The sequence below is a fragment of the Pinus tabuliformis genome, chromosome J, assembly GCF_031772625.1.
Source record: "Pinus tabuliformis cultivar Carrire ecotype Pingquan chromosome J, CPIR1, whole genome shotgun sequence".
Taxonomy (NCBI): Eukaryota; Viridiplantae; Streptophyta; class Pinopsida; order Pinales; family Pinaceae; genus Pinus; species Pinus tabuliformis.
In genome coordinates, this window is record NC_142295.1 from 716,319,436 (window position 1) to 716,346,173 (window position 26,738).

Below are 26,738 nucleotides of genomic sequence, written 5' to 3' on the forward strand. Positions count from 1 at the left end.
ATATCCCACCCCAAGGTTTGAAACATAAGCCTTACTAATAAACTAATTAAAGGGATTAATTAAGTCAATCTGTGACTAATTAATAACCATAAGCCATCACCATATAAAGAAATTAGTTAATCAATCAGTGATTAATTAATAATCTTTCCCCACTAATCAAATCACTCCCGACGTCATTATGCCTCCCTAATCCGAAATTAGTTAATCCTTCCACTCATTAAAACCTCGTTGGACCCCTCCATTAAACCTCACATCAAATCATCACCCTGATCACCGTGCAATTTGACCCCTTCAGATCCAACGGTCGACACTCATATCAGGTAGCCTCTGAAGGCCGACCTTTACCCGCCCAATGTGAGTGGTTTCACTGTTCACCCCATCGCAACGTGGCACCGGATGAATGGCATCGGGAGGCCTTCCCCCAAAACCACTTTATCTCAAAAAGTGGTGTAATGGATTCTCTTAACACCTCCACTACACGCCAAAATGTCACATCCCTCGTTGGCGCCAACTGTCCTTTTCCCAATATACTTGCCAAATTCATTGAATTTATGAATAAAACCAAAAAACTTATAGTTTTTCATTTTATTGTGAAAATAGAACATTCTGACCTCCATGCAAGCACAAAGTACGTGCAACCGTCAACCTGCTACCAACCACCAACTTATTGAACCTGCTGAAACTCTCGACCACCTTTCAGTCGCGTGCGCTTCCTGCAAACAGTGCACAGTGGCCATTACTCAATTCAAAATCTAAAACTAGGTATTTACCCCAAAATTACTTAGAAACCCTAATTTATTGCCGAACTTGAACTAAATTTCTTCAAATACTAAGTAATTTACTAGAATAAGTTTCCTGGTGACTATATAATACCCTGAAATAGACTAGTTTTTCCCAATTTCACTAAAACCCTTTTCCCCCATACTTGAATCCACAAGAACCAAGGATGGATGCCCCAATTGCATTGAATGTCATGCCCATTTCTACTCCTCACAGGGATTTAGACAATCTCCCACTAGCAGACAAAGATTTCCAGATTAAAGACACTTCTGTCCAAGGATCCCCTTTGAAACTATTCTGGAGGTACAGAGACCAGTACTTGAACCATGTAGACTAAATTGGACTTTAGGAATTAGGTTTACCCAAGTACCAGTTCCCCAGAGTCACATCTTCCCAAGGATTGTACATTACTGCCACATGAACTATGATCCCATCCAAAGGGCAGTAAGGACCCTTAACCAATCTGTGTTATTTACCATCACTGCTGAGTCCATTAATGAAATTCTACAATTACAACCAAGCCAGATCCCGACTCCTATTTATATTGGAGATATGCTAAACAGATACCCTACTCTCACCTCAATCAAACTTGCTAGGTTATACCAGGCCTTCATCAGAGAAGAACAATACACCCCAAAGGACATTTCCCCTTACCTTTAGACTATATTCTCTGACATTGGCCGAGACATCATAGACATGATATCCAGTGTGCTACGGTATACTACAAGTGAATTTGTTGATGAAACCATTATAGCCTTTATGTCTATCTACTCTCTTGGGAAACCACCAGCCATCATGTTTGACTATGCTAAGTTCATTGCTAATAAAATGCACGATCAATTCTTGAGGTTGGATAATGAAAGAGTGTTTAAGTAGTCTTCAGTTCTATATCATTTATTCTTGTATTATCAAGCTAATATATTTCCAATCACCCTCCAAAAGCTTGATACCAGAGGCAACCCCAGATCAATGATCTTTTGGACTTCATCAATCCATCAATTTTACTTTCAATATTCTTATTAAGATTTCGTAGATCTCTTTGTGTACCCAGTGACAACTATGCTACTAGGAATCCCTCCCCCCAGAACCAGTGCAGACATCAGAAGGGTCCTATGGTTATCCAAGCAATATAAAGTAGGGGTTTGGTACTTGTACCAAAACCACACTGAAATCAAAATCTATGGATGTGAGATGGCTCCCTACAAATTGCCCAGATACCTCCCTATGAGATTGTTTGATTTGGAGTATTATGGGCAAATTATCAATTCAGATGAGGTGCATTTTGTGAAAGCCAAGAAGAAAGCTCAACTTAGGATAAAACATCAGCTTGGCACATTTATATGTAATAGTAGGGAAGCAGGAAAGGAAGCAGAGGAAATCCTCCAAGGTTTGAGACTAAAACAAAGTCTTATCTAGAATTATGACCCTTTAGAATTCATTTGCAATAGGAGATAGAAGAATAAATTGTCTCCTTACATCCACCATAGAATCGCTGAAATTGAGCAGTATGCTAATCAGATTGAATGGGTGGAAAACACTCTGGTAGACCAAGATAGCACATAAACTAATGTCAATAATGTATTGATTGATTTAGATAGAAGGCTTGATGAGGATACATTTGCACAGGTTCTAAGAGAAATTCAATCTCAAAGGCAATCACAGGAACATAGTGGACAAATAGCAAAAGAAAGGCCATTAGAGAAAGCAGGGCCATCAGAGCAACCAGAACCTTCAGAGCAACCAGAGGAATCAGAACAGCTTGAGATTTCAGAGGAACTTGCTCAACCATAACAAATCATGAGCAATCCTCCTGTTTTGCAGACACCTCTAAATGAGGAGAGGAACCTCAAAAGAGATAGAGAGGAGGCCACTCTTTCCAGTAGACCTGTTTCCAAAACCTATGCTAAGAGGCAAAGGTTGAATCCATTTTCAGAATAGGAGTATACTGAGAGACAACAGGAACTATAGGTGCAGAAAGAATAGAAACCAGATAGTCCACACCTTCAGGAGGTACACAAGAACCTTCCACCTCACAGGCTCAAATGCTAGAAAGGCAACAAAGTGTGGAAGTATCCTCCTTCAAGGCTCCTACTGGCCAAAGCCAAGATATTAAAGTGAAGTACAAATAAATCAAGGCAAGAAATGAAATATTAAAGGCTAAAAGTTATGCACACTACTTGAAAATGGCTCCAACAAATCAAACAAGGCTAATGTCAGCTTTTGACATAAAGGAAGGTTGGATGCAGATGAGCTATTTGAAGCCAACCACACAGCAACCCAAATCAATGGCAGATTATCTGAGAATAGACTTTGAAGTATTGGCAAAGGATATCCATCCTATTAACCAAATTGAACTATATAAGTAGACTGGGGAAATGGTTTACTCCACTCTGACCAGCAAAGCAATTGCAGCCCACCAAATCCAGAATTCTCTAAATAATATAGCAACACAATTCCAGTTGGAGAAGGCCTCTTTGTAGGCTAAGGACACCAAAATAAAGTTCTTAGAGGACTTGGTCATAGAACTGGGACATGATACCAAAGATGTGAAAGAAGTAGAAAATCTTATCAAGAAGAAAAGCGATGACATAGTTGCACTGAACAAGCAGCTTAAAATTCCTCCTCTACATCATCCTAAAACAGTTGAACTGTTGGAAACAGAGAAGGAGGAAGAGCTTATGGACCTAGTCCTTAAGCTGAATGAACAGTTAAATGATACAGAGAAAAAATTAGATAATTTGATACAGTCCAAATAGAGTGAGTTGGCCACCACTCCTCAGATTTTAATCCCTACAATCTCTATAGCAGTACCCTCCACCTTGGTTGCTGCCTTAGCACCCACACTTCCACCTGCTACAACTTTGCCAGTAATAAGTACATCAGTAGGCACAGGGGCATCTACAAGCATAGGTACTTCCATAGAACAAAAATATGAATTGGTAAAGGCCATGGAGGAAATGAGTATCCAGGCCACAGAATTTAAGAAACTCAAAGAAAAATTGTCAAATCTAGAGACTGACTGTAAACTTGCCTAGATACAACAAAATGAAGAAGTTCAGAAGAACCAAAGGATGGTAGAAAAAATTAAAAGTCCTTGAAAAGGACCTGACATTGTAAGAGCCATTGGGATACATGAAAGAAATTCTTTGGGCCAACATCATTTATTCCATCAATTATTTTTGGCCTTCTATTCAAGTTATTTTTTAATAGACTGAACTAGTAAAAGTGGCTACAGAAGCAGTCCACAAGACAAGAGAAGAATTGGGGGATATCCCTAAAGCATCCAACCAATTGATCACATTTTTGAACAACAGAAATAGGTACCAACTTGATGAACTAGAAATTGATGATATAACAACAACCATCATTGAAATAAAGGAGGTTCTCACCAAAAGGAACCTGATGCTAAATCTGGAGAAGAGGTGTCAAAGCATTCAAGAAGACATTGATAGTTTTATGATAAAGTATGGCATCTTAAGAGAAAAAGGTCTTCCCAATCCTATGGTAATACATGACAAGCTGATGACTCAAGAGGATTATATTGAAAGATTAAACAAGCTAGCCAAAAACCAAGCTAGTACTTCAGGGGTGAAATCTTTGCCCACTAGAAAGGTACCATATCATGGCCTTGAAAATCTGTTTTACATAGAGCATGAGGTTAGGCACTTATTTACAAGCAAGTCAAATTTTTCTAAGTATACAGAAGCTGATGAGATATACAGAAAGATGATAAGGATGAAGTTACCTGACAGTGAATGGTGGAAAAAAATTAGTAATTTACTATAAAGTTATTGTAGTAAATCTACATCGTAAAACATGGCTGCCAAGTAAAACAGGTAATACAGAGTCAAAGCAGAATAGGTAAAGAGTATCAGTAGATAGAAGATAAAAAGTGATTCCAGCACATAAGTACAAAGCAACTAAAAGAGCCAAATCCAAATTACAACACCCAGCACAGTCACAATAAAAGGGACAGCAAGAAGACAGTTCTCCATTTGTCTCTATCTTCGTGTTGAAGATATTTTATGTTTCTTGGAATAAATCTATATTGTTATGAGATATTTTGTATCATTTTTTATATAAATACTTCAAAAATTGAAGTAATTAGTGTGGATTAAAACACACTTATGTAGACATTTTATATTGAGCGAAGCAGCTATTGTACTTGAGACTGGACTAGTTTTGCTAGATATGAAATAAAGCTAAGGACATTTCGCTGGATTCTTCTGCACAGTTGGAACAAATAAGTATTATAGCTTCATGTTTAAATATTGTTTTCTCTTCATGTTATAAATATTCATATGTGTCTCTTATAAAATCTTTAAAGTAAACAAGGAATGATATCTCAAAATTAGCTTAAATGCTCTTTGTTTTAACTGTTTACTTTCTATATGTTTTCTACTAAACTATCTTGGTCTGGGAATTCTTAATTGCTCCCTTACTTCCGTAGTTTACCCCCCCTTTGGTCCATAGTAAAGGATTCTTCATTTCCCTTTGCTACTAATCATCCTTCCTTTCTTCATCTTAATCCTGGTTAAGGATTCTTCATTTCCCTTTCCCCTAGTTAGGACTACCTCATCCATTTGAACCTGCAGATTTGCTTTTTGCTATGCTAGCCTACCCTGTGAACTCTTACCTTAGTGATTGATCAGATCCAGTTAAGCCACTCTTGATTGACTCCATAGCCCAATGGCATGAATACTTGCTCTTCCCATCTGTTTTCTTAATTCCACCACCTAATCAAAACAAACAATCATGAACACTAAGAACTAGCCTGAAATCTTATTTAAAACAAAGTTAAATTATAAAGATATAGCCCTCTCTGGACTTAGATTGGCTAGAACCCGGGTCTAAAAGATCAGGTTTTTGGTTACCTCGGACTATTCCTTTTTTGATAACTTCTAAGGAAAAAATCTAAGTAATAACATAGTGGCAACCACAGTGGGGAGTTCAAAACCCTCAGTCTTAATAAACCTTTGAGAAGTTCAATTTTTTATTTTTAAGCCTCTTAAATGGTTATTAGAAGTTATTCCAAAAAATTCATAAAAAGCAAAATAATTAGAAAAATCTCGAAATATGGCTTCAAGGAGAACTCACTATACCAGGGCCAACCTTGATCCAAATCCTCCCACTGTATTTGACAATTCCAACCTTATTTCGAGAATTATCATAAGACAAGAAAGTTCAGTAAGTCCTAGACCTTTATTCAGATCCAATTCATGTACTGATGAGTGGTTGTTCCTAGAAGGCCTCCCTTTTGACGAGTATTTTGACAATTCCTTATTTAGAACCAAGTCTGAGAGTGAACTTGAGGACACAGTTCTAGATCCAGAATTTATAGCAAGACTTGAAGTCCAATGAGAAAACTTGTTAATTGATCAGTACCTTTTGAACTCCCGTTAGTCATCCCTTACCACTGATAGAATCCCTAAACTTTCTGAAATAGCTTCAACATCTTTTAGCTCACCATCATTTCCCTAGACCTTTGAAGATCATCCCTCATCTCCATTCATACCTTCACTCCCCCATCAACCCATCACTACCCTTCAAATACCCATTACCCCTATTACCCCAACTCCCCTTGTTGTCCCAAATCCTCCTGTTACCCCAACTCCTATTCTCAATCCTGTCCAACTTAGAGTTATGGCACTTAGATATGCCCCCCTTGTGATGCCTACTCCTCAAGGTACCTTACCAGCATATTATCAGAGTAAAATCACCTTATTTGATGGCACTGGCACTTACACAGCATAACAACACACAAAGAAAATGACAAATTATTTGGAACTGCATGAAATTGACATAGGAGATGTCCAAATGAGAATCTTTGTCCAAACTCTAGCTAGAGAAGTGAGAATAGGGTTTAGATCTTTGCCTCCTCAGAGTATAGATAGTTTAGAAGTTCTTTACAAGCAATCTTTAAATAGGTGGGAGAAGAAAAAAACCCCCTTCAAATTCTTTCTGAATATGAAAATCTAAAGAGAGGACCAAATGAAACTGTTTAGGACTATTGTACTAGGTTTAACAATGTATATAATGCAATCCCAGTTGACCTTAGGCCTCCACCAGGCTTAGCCATGTTTAAGTTTCCAGACGAATTTGACAGAGATATGGCTTTTCAACTTAGAGAAAGGAATCCCCCAACCCTAGAAGATATGCAAAGTGTAGCATTAAGTGTAGAAACTAATATGCTATCCAAAAGGGCTAGGGCTAGAAACGAAAGAACACCCCTCAAAGATGACACTTCACCCTTTGATCAAAAAATGGATGCTTTAGCTAAGGGAATGGAAAGGTTGATGGATAGGATAGAAGTCATTGAAAGGAAACCTCACTGGGATAACCAACAGGTGAATCCAGTAAGGAATCCAAACATTAGGAAGAACCAAAACCAAAACACTGGTAAAAACGGGCCTGTTCAGAACATTACACCACCTTTCCAAGAAAATTATGCTGAAGCTTCCCATCAATAAGACCCTAAGACAGACACCCAAATCAACCTAATGGGATTAGATGATGAAGAGACTATCTTTCTTATTCAGGATTATCAAGAATTATACATGCTTCAATAGTTACAGACTCAAACTGGAGAATCTTTCGACTATAAGAAAGGGTATGACTCTACTATTTTTGAAATGCATAAAAAATACAATTTAAGAAGCAAAAAGAAAACTAATGTTCCAGATCGAAAAAAGAAAGCAGTTCCTAATCAACCTAAGAAAGTAAAAGCTACAAATCAAAATACTCAAGTTACAAAAACTCTACAAATCCTTTCTAGACCACATCAAAACCCTCCCAGTCCCACCATTGAAGATGTAACAAATGACCAACCTTGAATGAGAAACCTTCCACTTTAGTCCCCCTTAAGGGAACAATGGAACAACCTCCAGAAATCATTTTAGAAAATCCAATTAAGAACACTCCAAACAACGAAAAAGAAGAAAAGACTAATCAGAACTTTCTTGCTAAAATTTCAAATATTCAAACAGACAAATCCCCTCTACCTTTCAACTTGGGAGCAGAGATGGCAAAACTAAAAATCTCAATGCCTCAGACAAAATTGGTTAAACATGAAACTTACAGATCTCATATAAGTAAATCTTTAAACTTCGTTTGAGAATCAAGACTCTGTGAACCTATTTGATGATCAACCTGAGTTCATTTTCAGACCTAATGTTAATGGAAATCCAGTGGAAGGAGGGATACCACCCTTCTACATTAGCCTTAACATCCATGATAAAATCCTACATAATGCCATGCTAGACTCTTGGGCTTCACACAATCTTATGCGTAAATCCATTATGGAGAAGCTAAACTTGGAAATCACTAGACCCTACAAGGATCTGTTTTCCTTTGATTCAACCCAATTTAAGTGCCTAGGACTTATAAAATATCTGTGTGTTTCCCTAGTTCGGTACCTTGCTAAGACCATAGCTATAGACATAGTTGTTGTTGATATACCACATAAGTATGGTATGTTGTTGTCTAGATCTTGGGGTGCCAAACTCCATGGATCTCTGCAACTTGACATGTCATATGCTACCATATCAGTCTTTGGACATCCTAATAAACTGTATAGAGATACTCTGATGAAGTATGTAGTGAGTACCCATGAGAGGCCTCAAAACAATCCTATATATTTAGTACATTATTATATTGATTCTTTCATACTTTACAATGCTGAATCTAATCAAGAAGACACTTCAAACAACATAATAGCAGAACCAAAAGAAATTGCACTATTAAAAGAAAATCAAAATGTCCAAATTCATGAGATTTCAGATAACAAAGATGACCTAGATACCTTAGTCAAAGAATATTTTGTACCCCCAGACAGTAAGCATTATGAACATGAAATTCTTTGGCATCTTGAATTTGATAGGTCAGTCAAAAAACTAGGTACAAGAGCAGGTGTATGGATTTACAACTTAGAAAATGATCATTCAGAGGGTCATGCCTATAGATTGAACTTCAAATGTACAAAAAACATGGCCGAATATGAAGCACTTATGTTAGTTCTGAAACTGGTCAAAAGGTTAAGAGCCATAAGAGTCTCTATTATGGGAGATTCTGAGTTGGTAATCAAACAAATTAATGCTATTTATATGACTAGGGATCCTAGGTTAGGATTTTATAGAGGTACAGCTGTAGAAATACTTAATACTCTTTTAGAAACCAAGCTTGTTGTTATTCCAAGAAAACACAATATGCAAGATCATAGTTTAGCCATGTTCGCTAGTACTTGCAAGTTGCCATTTCAGCCCAACCATCAGTACGCTACTAAGGTTAGGAATAGACCTGCCATTCTTGACAACTTAAAGAACTGGCAAGTATTTGAGAATGATAAAAAAATTAGCAATTTTTTTACTTTAGATGAGGAATTTGTAAATAGCAACATAGAAATATACATAGCATTATATTTTGATTACACTTATCAAGTAGACATTAACAAAGTAGAAGATGATTAGATAGATAGATTTCATCCCAGAAAGTTTACAAAATGAAATATCCGAAACCTAAAACAAATGGAAATTGATGAAGCAATCGATGAAGAATATGAAGTCATCAACCTTAAAGACAATTTTTTGCCGAAAGGATTAACTCCTTTGGAGGACTTATTTGATTCAAACGATATTCCTAAAAAGCCTAAAATGGAACCCTTGAAATCAGACATTGAGGAATGTAATATAGGCTCTGAAGAAGATCCAAAACTAATAAAACTTTCAAAATCATTACCTCCCAATGGAAAAGTGAAATATATGGAATTGCTAAAAGAATTCCAAGATGCTTTTGCCTAGAATTATGAGGACCTTAAGTCCTATGATACCAGTGTAATACAACACACCATTCCTTTAAAGGAAAACCAAAAGCCTTTTAGATAGAAGCTTAGAAGGATTAACCCTGTTCTATTGCCTTTTATCGAAAAAGACATCAAAAGAATGTATGAACCTAAGATTATTGCACCAATTAGATTCTCTGATTGGGTTTCTAATTTGGTACCTACAAGAAAGAAAACTGGTGAAATTAGACTATGTGTTGACCTTAGGAATTTAAATAAAGTTTCACTTAAAGATAACTATCATCTTCCTAAAATGGATCACATATTACATAGGGTAGTAGGTTCCACTAGAATCTCACTGCTAGATGGGCTTTCTGGTTATAACCAGATCCTAGTCCACCCAGATGATCAGGCAAAAACTGCAGTCACTACACCATGGGGCACTTTCATGTATGCAAAAATGCCATTTGGGTTAAAAAACATAGGGGCCACCTTTTAAAGAGAAATGGACATAGCATTTGCTAAGGAAATCCATGACTTCCTGGTAATATACCTAGATGATATCACAGTATTCTCTAAATCAGATCAGCAACACCTGGATCATATTAGGCAGGTCTTCACCAAGTGTAGGAAGTATGGGATCTCTGTAAATCCTAAAAAAAAAAAATATTTTGATTGGAACAGGGGAAATTACTAGGCCACATTATCTCCAAATATGGTATCCAGATTGACCCAACAAGAATTGAAGCCATTTTGTAGATACCACACCCCAGGAACATCAAAGAGCTTCAAGCAGTTTTAGGAAAAATAAACTTTTTGAGAAGATTTATCTCTAATCTAGTTGAACGGATTAGATTACCAAACAACATGTTAAAGAAAGATTCGACTATTAAATGGAATATAGAGGCTAAAAATTCATTTGAGGATATAAAGTTAGCCTTAACACAAACACCAGTTCTCATCAATCCAATGTTCGATAGGGATTTCATCATTTTTTCTTTCACCTTAGAACATACAATTGTTGCAGTCCTACTGTAGAAAAATGATCAAGGTTTCAAACAACCAATAGCCTTCTTCAATAAATCCCTGAGAGATGCACCTTTAAATTATAATATAATGCAAAATCAAGCTTTTTCTCTAGTTAAAGCTATAAAAGATTTCAGAGTTTATATCTTGTATTCTCATATAGTAGCTTATGTTCCCAATGTTGTAGTCAAAGACATTATAACACAGGATGGAGTTGATGGAAAGAGAGCGAAGTGGATAGCTACCATACTAGAATATGATTTAGAAATTAAACCTACAAAATTGATCAAAGGCCAAGGTTTAGCCAAGCTCATGGCTGAATCAAACTGTCAGGCCCTAGACATAAATTTCATTGCAGAATTGGATAACAAAGAGGAGATGGTGACTCCACAGATCAGTCAAGCCTTTATAGATTCACCATGGTATGCTAACATTATATAAGTTCTACAAAATCTTCAAGCTCCTCCATAGTTATCCAGGACTAAGAGTAGGTTCTTAAAAATGAATTCTTTGAAATTTTGCATAATTGACAATGCTTTATTTTGGAAAAATCATGAAGGCATCCTCCTAAATTGTTTGTTAAAGGAAGAATCTGACTAAATCTTGTAAGAGTTTCATGCAAGTGACTGTGGGGGACATATTTATTGGAAGACAATAGTTGATAATATCTTAAGAGCTGGTTTTTACTGGTCCACTCTGTTTGCTGATCTAAAGAAGTTTGTAACCTTATGCCACAAATGTCATATTTTTGAAAGAAAAAGAAAACTACTGTCATTACCTTTGAAACCTATATCTACTGAAACACCATTTCAATAGTGGGGTCTTGAATTCATTGGTGAAATTCATCCCCCTTCCTCTGCCTAACATAGATGGATCTTAACTGCCACAGACTATTTTAGAAAGTGGATAGAAGCCATACCCTTAAGACAAGCCATTGATACTGTCATAATAGGTTTTCTTGAGGCCAACATTCCGTCTAGATTCGGTTTCCCTATCGAAATCATCACAGAAAATGCAGTAGCCTTTAAATCAAATAGGATGATTGATTTTTGCAACAAATATCACATACCCTTGGTCACTCCACACCCTACTATCCCCAAGGAAATGGACTTGCAAAGTCTTCCAATAAGAGCTTAATGAATATTATCAAAAAATTATTGGAAGATAACAAGAAAACCTGGAATGAGAAATTAGTAAATGCTTTGTGGGCAGACAGGCTGACCACAAAGAAATCCATTGGTACCAGTCCCTATCAGCTATTCTATGGAATGGAGGTTGTCTTCCCATCTTCTTTGTTAACACCAGTGATGAAATTACTCCAAGAAGCACAGGTTGAGCCAAATGATATTCAAAGGAGGATCAACCAAACAATTCACTTGTAGCAAACCAGGTATGAGGTGTATATTAGATCCCAGATTGTGTAGGAGAGAATCAAGAAAGCTTTTGACAAAAGAACCAAGGTAGAATATTTCTATCTAGCAGAGAAAGTTTTGAAATGGGACTCAGGAAGGGAGGATAAAGGTAAACATGGTAAGTTTGACTTCCTATGGAATGACCCTTATATTATTTATGCTTTAAAAGGTAATAATGCTTACTTCCTCAAAGAATTGGATGGTGTAGAACTAGAAGGAGGACAAGTCAATGGTCGAATGCTCAAGCACTATATAGACCCCAGTCATTGATTTCACTAATCACTTGTACATAATATATCCTTCACAAAGTTTAGTGTGGATTGGATGGTAAATTTTGGAGTTGAAGCCCAAAGAGAAGGCCCTAAGCTTTAAAGATTTCAATATCATAAGTATCAATAAAGCAGCAGGGTAAAAGGGAAAGTTGTAGAGTAAAATCACAGTAATTCAGAAGGCCATTGATCTACTAGTTCTTGACATTTCACCAGGAAATGTGTTAGGTCCCTATACTACTAGTGTAACCCCTTATTGTTATTAGTATAATCCCCTTATTATATTGTTGTGCCCATGTAGTCCCCATATTCTTATTATTGTGCCACATAGAAGCCCACTATTGTTATTATTGTGCCCTTACATTATTATTGTTATGTCGGCTCTGATATATTATGACCCCTTAAACTCCTATGTATAGAAAGGAGGTCTTGTCATTTGTATCATCCAAGAATTGTTCATTTGTGTAATGTAAATGAGGTTGCCCCATCAAAGAGGCTTATTTCTAAGGCATTGATATATCTTTTCTATCTTTTTGTGAGCTGGTTTCATAACATTTGGTATCAGAGTTTTGGATTCTAGGGTTTCACTGCTCCAAAAAGGTCATCGTGGAATTTTCGCTATAAATTTTATTCTGCAACATTTCAGAAGTTAAAAAAATAACCCATTTGTGAAGAAATCGTTCTGAATCTCGTGTCCGAATTTCAGATCTTGACTCACTATATTTTCGGATATATGATCTGAGGAAGTTAAAGTATTTGAGAATCCCAAAGGCCTCCCACCTATTCATGATCATGATCATGATATTCATTTGATTCCACAAATTTTTCTTCCAAACATCAAGCCTTACATATATCCATATGCCCAAAGGAGTGGGAACTCATTCAAAAGTTGCAGAAGATCCTAGTTCAAATAGTATTATGAGAACTTGACAAGGAAAGAAAAATCATACTGGAACCTGAAGCAGTCACAGAACCAAGAAATCCAAAGCTACGAAATAGATCAATTTCAAAGTATCTCATCAAGTGGAAGAACTTACTCATTGAATATTCCACATGGGAGGACAAAAATTTATACATAAGCATCAAGAACTACTCAAGCATTGAGGACAACACTTTTTGAAAGAGAGGGACATGTTAGGTCCCTATACTACTAGTGTAACCCCTTATTGTTATTAGTATAACCCCCTTATTATATTATTGTGCCCATGTAGTCCCCGTATTGTTATTATTGTGCCACATAGAAGCCCACTATTGTTATTATTGTGCCCTTACATTATTATTGTTATGTTGGCTCTAATTATATTATGATCCCTTAGACTCCTATATATAGAAAGGAGGTCTTGTCATTTGTATCATCCAAGAATTGCTCATTTATGTAATGTAAAGGAGGTTTCCCCCTTGAAGAGGCTTATTTCTAAGGCGTTGATATATCTTTTCTATCTTTTTGTGTGCTGGCTTCATAACAAAATACCATCCCCAAGTGGAGCCACTCTTAGGTTACTATACCAATAGGAATCATATTTTTTGAATGGCTGAGATTAAAATTGTAATATGTACATACCTTTGATTTCTACAAATGTTTTCCATATTCAAAAAATCAAAAGAATAAAAAAATGTAAAGAGGTATGTCCTAAAAGAAAAATCAAAGGACAAAAAAATTTAAAAAAATGTCAAAAAAGATGAAAAGTGAACCCCAAGAGAGAAAGAAAAAGACCATGAAAGTGTGCAAGTCCAAATGCCACTACTATTTACTTTTTTTCATAATAATGATTGTGTGCAACTTGTTATTCATGACACAATCCATGGTAACCAAACAAATTAATATTGGTTATTCTATGTTTTGAATTTCATGTTTAGAGATAGAGAATAAAATCTGACCAAAATGTGTAATCTTAGCAGATAAGTAGATAGGTAGAGAAAATAAAATGAGCTCAACAGTTTAATCTAAGCCCTTGGACGTAATGAGGATAGACTTAGTTAGAATACCATTGTAAAAGAAAAGAAAAATGTTTTGATAAGTGTTTGCCACCTTAATTGCACCCTAATAAATAGTAGAAAAAATGGTAGGATGAGTGGATGGATAAGTAGTTTAATGGTTGCAGAATTGTGATGAATGATTAGTTAAGACCATATCATTTACTTTCATCAACAAGTTGCTAAAGCATGGAGGATAATTGGACATTTACACAAAGTCAAGTGATTAATTTACCCATTCATATTACCTTTAATTTTACTAATTTCCCATAAGTAAAGACAAAAGTACCTAAAACCTTATGTTAAGGGGGCTCAGAGCATTTCTCTGACTTCTGGAGGGACCGGACCCTCGGCCCAATAACTTATACGGTCTAAGTACTAAAGCCCCCTCACCAACATTCACCTCCTCTATAATTCATTCATTTCCTCTAAAAAATCCCTTTTCCTAAGGTAAAATCACCATTTGCCTATGGAAAGTAATTACCCCCATACAAAACCCCTTTTTTCCAGAAAAACCCACAAATACTCATTTAGCCTAAGTTATAATGTTTAAATATGAAAAGCAAATAAATTCAATTAGGGGTGATTTTAGGGGCGAATGTTCGCCCTTTGGCGAAATTAACGGGTTTTAAATTTTTAGTGGGCGAATATTTTGTATCATAGTACATTTTTACAAATCACCTCAAATAGGCCACCTTATTTTAAGGGAGAGGGTAAAAAAGGTAAATTTAGCCCTTGAAATTAGGAGTTACAACCTTCCATTCGCCAATTTTCAAGAATAGGTTTTATTTATGTGAATTCATTCGCCCATTTTCAAGAATAGGTTTTATTTAAGTGAATCCTATGGGCCAAAGGCCCAAATACCATATTTATAAAAGAGGTATGGTAAATTAATAAAAATATAAATAAATGAGAGGTATGGTAAATAAATAAAGCATTTTTTATATTTACTCCATAAATCACCTTATATACATGCAAGGGTGTAAACAAATAAAAATATAAGTAAAGTGGAGGTATGGTAAATAAATAAAACGTCCTTTTATACTTACTCAAAAGGTATGGTAAATAAATATAAATATAAATAAACTAGACGCATGGTAAATAAATAAAACCTCTTTTTATATTTAGTCCATAACCCTAATTCTATTTATGAAGGCTCAAGAAAGAGGTTTTATTTAAGTGAATCCTATGGGCCAAATACCATATTTGTAAAAGAGATATGGTAAATTAATAAAAATGTAAATAAGCGAGAGGTATGGTAAACAAATAATTTTTTTTTTTATATTTACTCCATAAGTCACCTTGTATTTATGAATGATATGGTAAATTAATAAAAATATAAATAAACGAGAGGTATGGTAAACAGATAAAACATTTTTTTATATTTACTCCATAAGTCACCTTATATTTATACTATGGGACAAATACCATGGACTAGATTGTTATTAATACCATGCAAAAAAACGTTATTAACCATAATATTAGTATTAATAAAAATAAAAATGGCACATGGTATTGATCCATGGTATTCACCAAAATGGCACATGGTATTGTGTTGGGTCCCTATAATACTAGTAATTACCCCATTACTATTGTAGTTATACCCCTTATTTATATTGTTGTGCCCCTATTACCCCCATATTGTTATTTCTGTGCCCCATAGAATCCCTCTATTATTATTTTTGTGGCTTTATATTATTATTGTTAGGTCGGCTGGATTATATTGTGACTCCTTAGACTCCTATATATAGAAAGGAGGTTTTGTCATTTGTATCATCCAAGAATTGTTCATTTATGTAATGTAAAGGAGGTTGCCCCCTCGAAGAGGCTGAATTCTAAGGCGTGGATCTCTCTTTTCTATCTTTTTGTGAGCTGGTTTCATAACATTTGGTATCAGAGCTTTGGATTCTAGGGTTTCGCTACTCCAAACAGGTCATCGTGGCATTTTCGCTATAACATTTTTTCTGTGACGTTTCAAAAGTCGCAAAAAAAACCCATTTGAGAAGAAATCGCATTGAACCTTGGGTCTGAATGTTAGAGCTTTTCGCATGATATTTTCAGAGATATGATTTGAGGAAGTTGGTCTTTTTGCAGACTCCTGAATTACACGCAAAACAGGTGACCTGGGGAAAATCGTCATAACTTTCTTTCTGAGCATCGGATTGAAATTTCGTCAGAAGGTACAGAAAGAGGACGGACTGTAGTTTTCTTTTATATATTTTTCAGAGTCAAAGTTTGAAACAGTGACACGTGGAACTTCATACAAGTTCGCTCTACTGAACTAGTCTATAATCAGGTCACTGCGGGAGATTATGCATAACTCTTTCTTGGAGAATCCAATTTGGATCAGACTAGTGGCATTGGAAAGAGGAAATTGAAGGATACTACAAGTCACAATTTCAAAACTGGATGATTCGAAGTTACAGAGATACATCAGATTCAATATCAGGCTTCTACAAAGTAAAAAAAAGGTGTGTAGTTTTTTTTAATTTTTGCATAAGCTTGGTTTGAAGGAATTCAAAGGGCATAGTAAAGCATTATTATCAGTAACTGATGCCCCGAGGAAAGAAAATGCAAACAACTAGTAAGGAACCTGAAAGCTCTAGCATGACTCATGAAGAAGAGGAAGAAATGCTACATGATATATCAAAATTACAAGAACAAGTGCAACAGATGTCACGCTCACAAAAGCTAACAGAAGCTAAGATAAGTGGCATGGAATCTAAGATAAATGGCGTGGAATCTAAGATAAAGGGCATGGAAGCTAAGATGGAGGATTCGATGGAAGAATTGAAGAAGTTGCTACAAGAAAGGGTCACTAATGGTGAAAAGGTAGTAAAGGAAACTCATGATGAGAACAAAAGAAATGTTAATCATGATTCCATAGACTCTAATGTTGGATCGAAGACTCACCATGTTCCAAAAATCGATATGAGGAAGTTTGATGGCAAGGATCCCGCCACATGGATATTACAGATGGAGCAATTCTTCGATCTCAATAATGTGCAAAACACACAAAAGGTACGTATGGCAACTTTATATTTTGAACCAAATCAGTTTGTATGGTATCAATGGCTTTGTTCTCGTAAACAATTTATCACTTGGGCAATTTTTACGGAAGAATTGATAGCACATTATGAGGATACAAAAAGCAACACTTTTTTTAGCCAATTGATAAGTCTCAAACAAAAGGGTTCAATAATGGAGCACATTGAGGAGTTCCAAAAATTGAACATAAGGGTAAAAGATATTCCAGAGGAGCATAGGATTGATGTGTTCATAGGGTCTTTAAAGGATAATATCCAACATGATGTGCGCCTTTGGGAACCTGATTCATTAGAGAAGGCATTCAGGTTAGCAAGAAAAATGGAAAGCAAAATTATGGCAACTAGGAAGCATACCATTCACAACTATAAAGATGGAAGTGTTGTTGCCCATAGTATTCCACAACCTACAAGGTTGACACCACAACAATTGGAAGAGAAAAGAGCAAAAGGGCTTTGTTATTGTGATAGAAAATACACAAAGGGTCATAAGTGTGGTGAGAAGAAATTATTCTACATAGATTGTGAAGAGGAAGAATAAAAGGAGCAAGAAAGGTCAAAAGAAGAGGAGATATTCCAGGAACAAAGCCTAGATGAAGAACAAATAAATCCGACCATATCTTGTAATGCATTGGCGGGAATTACCACTCCTCAAACCATCAAGATAGAAGGACAAATCAAGAAGAAAAAGGTAATAGTGTTGATTGATTCAGGAAGCACCCACAATTTTATTCATTGTAGGGTAGCAAAAGAATTGAATTGCTTCCTATATCCAGCACCAGAGTGTCAAGTGATGATTGCAAATGGAGGAACAATAAATTGTTCTAGAAAGTGCCATAATATCAAGCTATCCATGGGAGAATATGTATTGACTAGCCCAATGCTTTCCATTCCAATGGGAGGTGTTGATGTTGTACTAGGAGTCCAATGGCTACAATCCTTGGGTACAATATCTTTTAATTTTTCAGAACTTTTCATGAAATTTTCTGTGGAAGGAAAGGAAGTTGAATTAAGGGGTATTGCAGGGAAACCAAGAAAGATAATCAGCTCTAATGGCATGACAAAGCTTCTAAAAAAGGAGCAAAGAGGTGTAATTGCACAATTATGTTTGCCAGATGTTTCCACATTGGAATCATCTATTTCTCCAGATCTCCAAAAAGTCCTGGACAATCATTCCAAGGTATTTGAGACTCCCAAAGGTCTCCCACCTATGCGTGATCATGATCATGCTATTCATCTAATTCCAGGAAGTGTTCCTCCAAACATCAAGCCGTACAGATATCCATATGTCGAAAAAAGTGAAATTGAACGTATGGTTGCAGAAATGCTAGAGGCTGGTATAATTCAACCGAGTCAAAGTTCTTTCTGAGCTCCAGTAGTATTGGTGCACAAGAAGGATGGATCATGGCGCATGTGTCCAGATTATAGAGAGCTCAACAAGCTCACTATTAAAGATAAGTTCCCCATTCCTGTGATTGATGAATTACTGGATGAATTGCATGGATCAATTTACTTCACCAAGTTGGATCTTCGTTCGGGATATTATCAAATCAGAATGAAGATTGAAGACATTCCGAAAACGGCATTTAGAACTCATGAGGGTCATTATGAATTTTTGGTCATGCCTTTTGGCCTTACCAATGCACCTTCAACATTTCAAGGTTTGATGAATTCAATTTTCAAACCATTCCTTAGAAAATTTGTGTTGGTATTTTTTGATGATATACTAATCTACAGCAAGTCTTGGAAGGATCATGTTGAACATGTTGACAAGGTGCTACAACTATTGGAGGAGAAACAATTATATGCAAAAAGATCCAAATGTTTCTTTGGAGTCCAGGAGGTGGAATATTTAGGTCATATTGTATCTCATGAAGGAGTTAAGGTAGACCCTAGCAAAATTAAAGCCATTAAGGAATGGAAAATCCCCACATCCATAAAGCATCTGCGAGGATTTCTTGGGTTGACAGGGTATTATCGCAAGTTCGTTAAGAATTATGGGCGAATAGCAGCACCTCTAACAACATTATTGAAGAAAGATTCATTTTCATGGACTCCAGAAGCAACAAAGGCCTTTAAACATCTTAAAGAGGCAATGTGCCAAGCACCGGTCTTAGCTACACCGGACTTCACAAAAACCTTTATTGTGGAATGTGATGCTTCAGGAAATGGAATTGGTGCTGTTCTAATGCAAGATGAAAGACCCATTGCTTTTGAAAGTCGTCCAATCAAGGGAAAGTTTTTAGGCAAAGCTATTTATGAGAAGGAAATGTTGGCAATACTCCATGCACTTAAGAAATGGCGACCCTACCTAATGGGAAGACACTTCAAGGTAAAAACGGATCATGATAGCCTTAAATACTTTTTAGAACAAAGATTATCCTCTGAAGAGCAACAAAAGTGGGTCACAAAGATGTTGGGTTATGACTTTGAAATCATCTACAAAAAAGGCAAGCAAAATGTGGTGGCAGATGCACTCTAAAGAAAGGATGAGGATATGGAAGCATTGTTGTGTGCCATTTCTATTATCCAACCAGATTGGATAAACGAAGCAAAGGAGGAATGGAAGAATGACGAAGAAGTGTGGGCACTTATTCAAAATCTACAACAAGATTCCAGTACTTCTGATACATTTAGCTGGAAAAATGATTCGTTATGGTACAAAGATCGCTTATACCTCTGTAAGAATTCCCAGCTAAAACAAAAGATTCTTATGGAATTGCACACTTCTCCCTTAGGAGGGCACTCAGGATTTTTAAAAACTTACCACAGGGTTAAGAAGGAATTTTTTTAGGATGGCCTTAAATCAGATATTCAAAAGTTTGTGGCGGAATGTTTGGTTTTCCAACAAAATAAAGTTGAAACAATTAAGACACCGGGTCTATTAAAACCTTTATCCATTCCAAGCCAACGTTGGGAGGAGGTTTCAATGGATTTTATCATAGGTTTACCCAAGTCTGAGGGAAAGAGTGTCATCATGGTGGTAGTTGACAGACTTACCAAGTATGCACACTTTTGTGCATTATCACATCCATTTAAAGCCAGTACAGTTTCTACTGCATTTATGGAAACAGTTCAAAAGCTACATGGAAACCCAAAGATTATTGTAAGTGACAGAGATCCCATTTTCACTGGAAATTTTTGGACAGAATTTTTTTCTTGTCTTGGTACTCAGTTAGCTCATAGCTCATCTTATCATCCTCAATCTAATGGGCAAACTGAGATAGTAAACAAATGTTTGGAAGGATATCTTCGTTGCTTTGTATCTGATAAACAGACACAATGGGTCAAATGGTTGCCTCTGGCTGAATGGTGGTATAACACTTCCTTCCATACAGCAACAAAAATGACCCCATTTATGGCACTTTATGGGTACCAACCACCATCAATCACATCATATTTAAGAGAAAATTCTAAGGTTCAGGCAGTGGAACATCACATCGAACATCAACAACAAGTCCTCCAACTCTTAAAGGATAACCTCGTGTTGGCACAAAATAGAATGAAACAACAGGAAGATCAACATCACAGTGAAAGAAGTTTTGATGTAGGTGATTGGGTATTCCTACGGCTACAACCATATAAGAAAATGTCCCTAAAGCAAGCTAAGAAGGATAATAAATTATCACCAAAGTATTATGGTCTGTACAAGGTGTTGGAAAAGATTGGTACTATGGCATACAAATTGGAGCTTCCTACAGCTTCTCGATTGCAACCAGTTTTCCATGTTTCATGTTTAAAGAAGGTCATAGGCGACAAGCTCCCAGTTTAAACAATATTACCAGAACTTGACGAGGAAGGAAAAATTATATTGGAACCGGAAGCAGTCACAGAAATAAGAACTCGACAACTACGAAATCGATCAATTTCAGAGTATCTTATCAAGTGGAAGAACTTATCCGCTGAATATTCCACATGGGAGGATGAGAATTTTATGCAGAAGTACCCAGAACTACTCAAGCATTGAGGACAACACTTTTTTGAAGGAGAGGGGCATGTTGGGTCCCTATAATACTAGTAATTACCCCATTACTATTGTAGTTATACCCCTTATTTATATTGTTGTGCCCCTATTACCCCCATATTGTTATTTCTGTGCCCCATAGAATCCCTCTATTATTATTTTTGTGGCTTTATATTATTATTGTTAGGTCGGCTGGATTATATTGTGACTCCTTAGACTCCTATATATAGAAAGGAGGTTTTTTCATTTGTATCATCCAAGAATTGTTCATTTATGTAATGTAAAGGAGGTTGCCCCCTCGAAGAGGCTGAATTCTAAGGCGTGGATCTCTCTTTCTATCTTTTTGTGAGCTGGTTTCATAACATATTGACCCATGGTATTCACTTGGAATGTAGCCTATTTAAATGGGGGAATGAAACCAGCATAGATCCATCTTTACTCTAGATCTACTAACCCCCGAGAGGTATCAAATATCGTGATATGCAAACTAGCATAGAGTGAAAAAATATTTGATCCGATTAGGAGTACAAATGGATGTTGTAATTTAATGTATGTTAAACATTTTAGCTTGGTTAAAATAAAAAATAAAATAAAAATCAACTATTAATTTTATTAATTTTTATAAATTACTAATAGTAATTTTTAAGCTCTACGTTTATGATAACCCATGGTATTGACCCATGGTATTCATGTGAGCATAGACTATTTAAAGGGGAAATTCTATCTTAGATCCATCTTAATTCTGGTGTCTACCAAGTGCTCAGAGGGATAAATAGATTTCATCCCCCTAAGAGTAGTAGATGTGGAGTTAAGATGGATATAGGTTGGTTTTTATGATAATGAAGATATTAAATAGACTTAGGAAATTATATGGTAAAAACATCTTAAGGTGAATGGTTAAAGCATAGACATTGGACAAGTATATTTGTATACTTCTGTTTTAAACTGAAACAAATCCAGGGCTAAAAGGAATGGATTGATTGCACTAGTCATCCTTCTATAACTTTCCAACTTATGTTGGAGTAAATAGATTGTAATTTGGGTAATTTTTCTAATTGCAAACGGAAACATACTTGTGTATTGGCAGGGTGGTTACGAGGTCCCTAGAAGTGGAGTAAACAGATTGCAATTTGGGTAATTTCTCTAATTACAAACAGGAACATACTTGTGTATTGGCAGGGTGGTTACGAGGTCCCTAGAAGTGATGAATTTGAATTTTTCTTGGTTTTATATATAGTATTAGGTGTTTTTTCATGCTTTCTGTGAATGGGTTATCGATATGTAATTTCGGTGATTTTGATTTCAAAAGATATTTTAAAGAAATGCAATGATTTCATTTGTGTATTCAATAAACACAAGATTTATAATTGAGTAAAATATTCGCCATGCCTGGTGAGAGATTCGCCAAAAAATTATATATACATATCATATTATTGATAAAATCGCCTTCCATTTTTCCTATATACCATGGAGATTCGCCCATTTATTATACATGAAAATTTAGGGGGGGTTCTTAAAATTTTCCCTGAATTCAATATACAGTATACTTAGTGCATTTGATTTTTCCGCTTTCATTTCTTATTGACTTCTAATATTATTTATTAAATCCCGAAGAAAACCCCTTTCCCGTATGTTTTATTCAAAACCCCATATGTTAATAACCCGCCCCAAGGTTTGAGACATAAGCCTTACCAATAAACTAATTAAAGGGATTAATTAAGTCAATAAGTGACTAATTAATAACCATGACCCACCACCGTATAGAGAAATTAATTAACCAATCAGTGATTAATTAATAATCTTTCCCCACCAATCAAATCACTCCCGACATCATTAAGCCTCCCTAATCCGCAATAATTAATCCTCCCGCTCATTAAAACCCCACTGGGCCCCCCCATTAAACCTCACATCAAATCGTCGCCCCGATCACCATGCGACCTGACCCCTTCAGATCCAACGGTCGACCATCATATTGGGTGGCCTCCAAAGGCTGACCTTTACCCGCCCGATGTGAGTGGTTTCACTGTTCACCCCGCTGCTACGTGGCACCCAATGAATGGCATCGGGCGGCCTTCCCCCAAAACAACTTTATCCGAAAAAGCAGTGAGATGGATATCGCTTACCACCTCTACTACATGCCAAAATGTCACATCCCCCATTCGCACCAACTGTCTGTTTCCCAATATACCCGCCAAAGTCGATGACTTTACGAATAAAACCAAAAAACTTATAGTTTTTCTTTTTATCATGAAGAAAGAAAATTTTGACCTCCATGCAAGCACGGAGTATGTGCAACTGTCAACCTGCTACCAACCACCAACTTACTGAACCTGTTGAAACTCTTGACCACCTTTAAGTCGCGTGTGCTTCCTGCAAACAGTGCATAGTCACCATTACTCTGTTCAAAAGCCAAAACCAGCTATTTACCCCAAATTTACCTAGAAGCCCTATTTTCTTACCAAACCTGAACTAAATTGCTTCAAATACTAAGTAATTTAGTAGAATAAGTTTCCTGGAGACTCTAAAATGCCCTGAAATGGACTAGTTTTTCCCAATTTCATTGAAACACTTTGCCCCAGTCCTTGAATCCACACGAACCAAGGATGGATGCCCCAATTGCATTAAATTTCACGCCAATTTCTACTTTGTTATGAAACCAGCTCAATAAAAGATAGAAAAGATAGATCAACGCCTTAGAATTCAGCCTCTTCGAGGGGGCAACCTCCTTTACATTACATAAATGAACAATTCTTGGATGATTCAAATGACAAAACCTCCTTTCTATATATAGGAGTCTAAGGAGTCACAAAATAATCCAGCCGACCTAACAATAATAATATAAAGCCACAAAAGTAACAATAGAGGGATTCTATGGGGCACAGTAATAACAATATGAGGGCAATAGGGGCACAACAATATTAATAAGGGCTATAACTACAATAGTAATGGGGTAATCACTAGTATTATAGGGACCCAACATGCCCCTCGCCTTCAAAAAAGTGTTGTCCTCAACGCTTGAGTAGTTCTGGATACTTCTGCATAAAATTCTCATCCTCCCATGTGGAATCTTCAGCAGATAAGTTCTTCCACTTGATAAGATACTCTGAAATTGATCAATTTCGTAGCTGTCGAGTTCTTGTTTCTATGACTGCTTCTGGTTCCAATATAATTTTTCCTTCCTCATCAAGTTCTGGCAATATTGTTTGAACTAGGAGCTTGTCACCTATAACCTTCTTTAAACATGAAACATGGAAAACTGGGTGCAATCGAGAAGCTGTAGGAAGCTCCAATTTGTATGCCATAGTACCAATCTTTTGCAACACCATGTACAGACCATAATACTTTGGTGATAATTTATTATCCTTCTTAGCTTGCTTGAGGGAAATTTGCTTATATGGTTGTAGCTGTAGGAATATCCAATCACCTACACCAAAACTTATTTCACTGTGATGTTGATCTGCCTGTTGTTTCATTCTATTCTGTGCCAACATGAGGTTATCCTTTAAGAGTTGGAGGACTTGTTGTTGATGTTCGATGTGATGTTTGACTACCTAAACCTTAGAATTTTCTCTTAAATATGATGTGATGGATGGTGGTTGATACCCATAAAGTGCCATAAATGGGTCATTTTTGTTGCTGTATGGAAGGAAGTGTTATACCAACATTCAGCCAGAGGCAACCATTTGACCCATTGTGTCTGTTTATCAGATACAAAGCAACGAAGATATCCTTCCAAATATTTTTTTACTATCTCAGTTTGCCCATCAGATTGAGGATGATAAGATGAGCTATGAGCTAACTGAGTACCAAGACAAGAAAATAATTATGTCCAAAAATTTCCAGTGAAAATGGGATCTCTGTCACTTACAAGAATCTTTGGGTTTCCATGTAGCTTTCGAATTGTTTCCATAAATGCAGTAGAAGCTTTAAATGGATGTGATAATGCATAAAATTGTGCATACTTGGTAAGTCTGTCAACTACCACCATGATGACACTTTTTCCCTCAGACTTGGGTAAACCTGTGATAAAATCCATTGAAACCTCCTCCCAACGTTGGCTTGGAATGGATAAAGGTTTTAATAGACCCGGTGTCTTAATTGTTTCCACTTTATTTTGTTGGCAAACCAAACATTCCGCCACAAACTTTTGAATATCTGATTTAAGGCCATCCCAAAAAAATTCCTTCTTAACCCTGTGGTAAGTTTTTAGAAATCCTAAGTGCCCTCCTAAGGGAGAAGTGTGCAATTCCATAAGAATCTTTTGTTTTAGCTGGGAATTCTTACAGAGGTATAAGCGATCTTTGTACCATAATGAATCATTTTTCCAGCTAAATGTATCAGACGTACAGGAATCTTGTTGTAGCTTTTGAATAAGTGCCCAAAATTCTTCGTCATTATTCCATTCCTCCCTTGCTTCGTTTATCCAATCTAGTTGGATAATAGAAATGGCGCACAACAATGCTTCCACATCCTCATCCTTTCTTGACAGTGCATCTGCCACCACATTTTGCTTCCCTTTTTTGTAGATGATTTCAAAGTCATAGCCCAACATCTTTGTGACCCACTTTTGTTGTTCTTCAGAGGATAATCTTTGTTCTAAAAAGTATTTAAGGCTATCATGATCTGTTTTTACCTTGAAGTGTCTTCCCATTAGATAAGGTCACCATTTCTTAAGTGCATGGAGTATTGCCAACATTTCCTTCTCACAAATAGCTTTGCTTAAAAACTTTCCCTTGATTGGACGACTTTCAAAAGCAATGGGTCTTTCATCTTGCATTAGAACAACACCAATTCCATTTCCTTAAGCATCACATTCCACAATAAAGGTTTTTGTGAAGTCTGGTGTAGCTAAGACCGGTGCTTGGCACATTGCCTCTTTAAGATGTTCAAAGGCCTTTGTTGCTTCCGGAGTCCATGAAAATGCATCTTTCTTCAATACTGTTGTTAGAGGTGCTGCTATTCTCCCATAATTCTTAACAAACTTGCGATAATACCCTGTCAACCCAAGAAATCCTCGCAGATGCTTTATGGATGTGGGGATTTTCCATTCCTTAATGGCTTTAATTTTTCTAGGGTCTACCTTAACTCCTTCATGAGATACAATATGACCCAAATATTCCACCTCCTGGACTCCAAAGAAACATTTGGATCTTTTTGCATATAATTGTTTCTCCTCCAGTAGTTGTAGCACCCTGTCAACATGTTCAACATGATCCTTCCAAGACTTGCTGTAGATTAGTATATCATCAAAAAATACTAACACAGATTTTCTAAGGAATAGTTTGAAAATTGAATTCATCAAACCTTGAAATGTTGAAGGTGCATTGGTAAGGCCAAAAGGCATGACCAAAAATTCATAATGACCCTCATGAGTTCTAAATGTTGTTTTCGGACTGTATTCAATCTTCATTCTGATTTGATGATATCCTGAACGAAGATCCAACTTGGTGAAGTAAATTGATTCATGCAATTCATCCAGTAATTCATCAATAA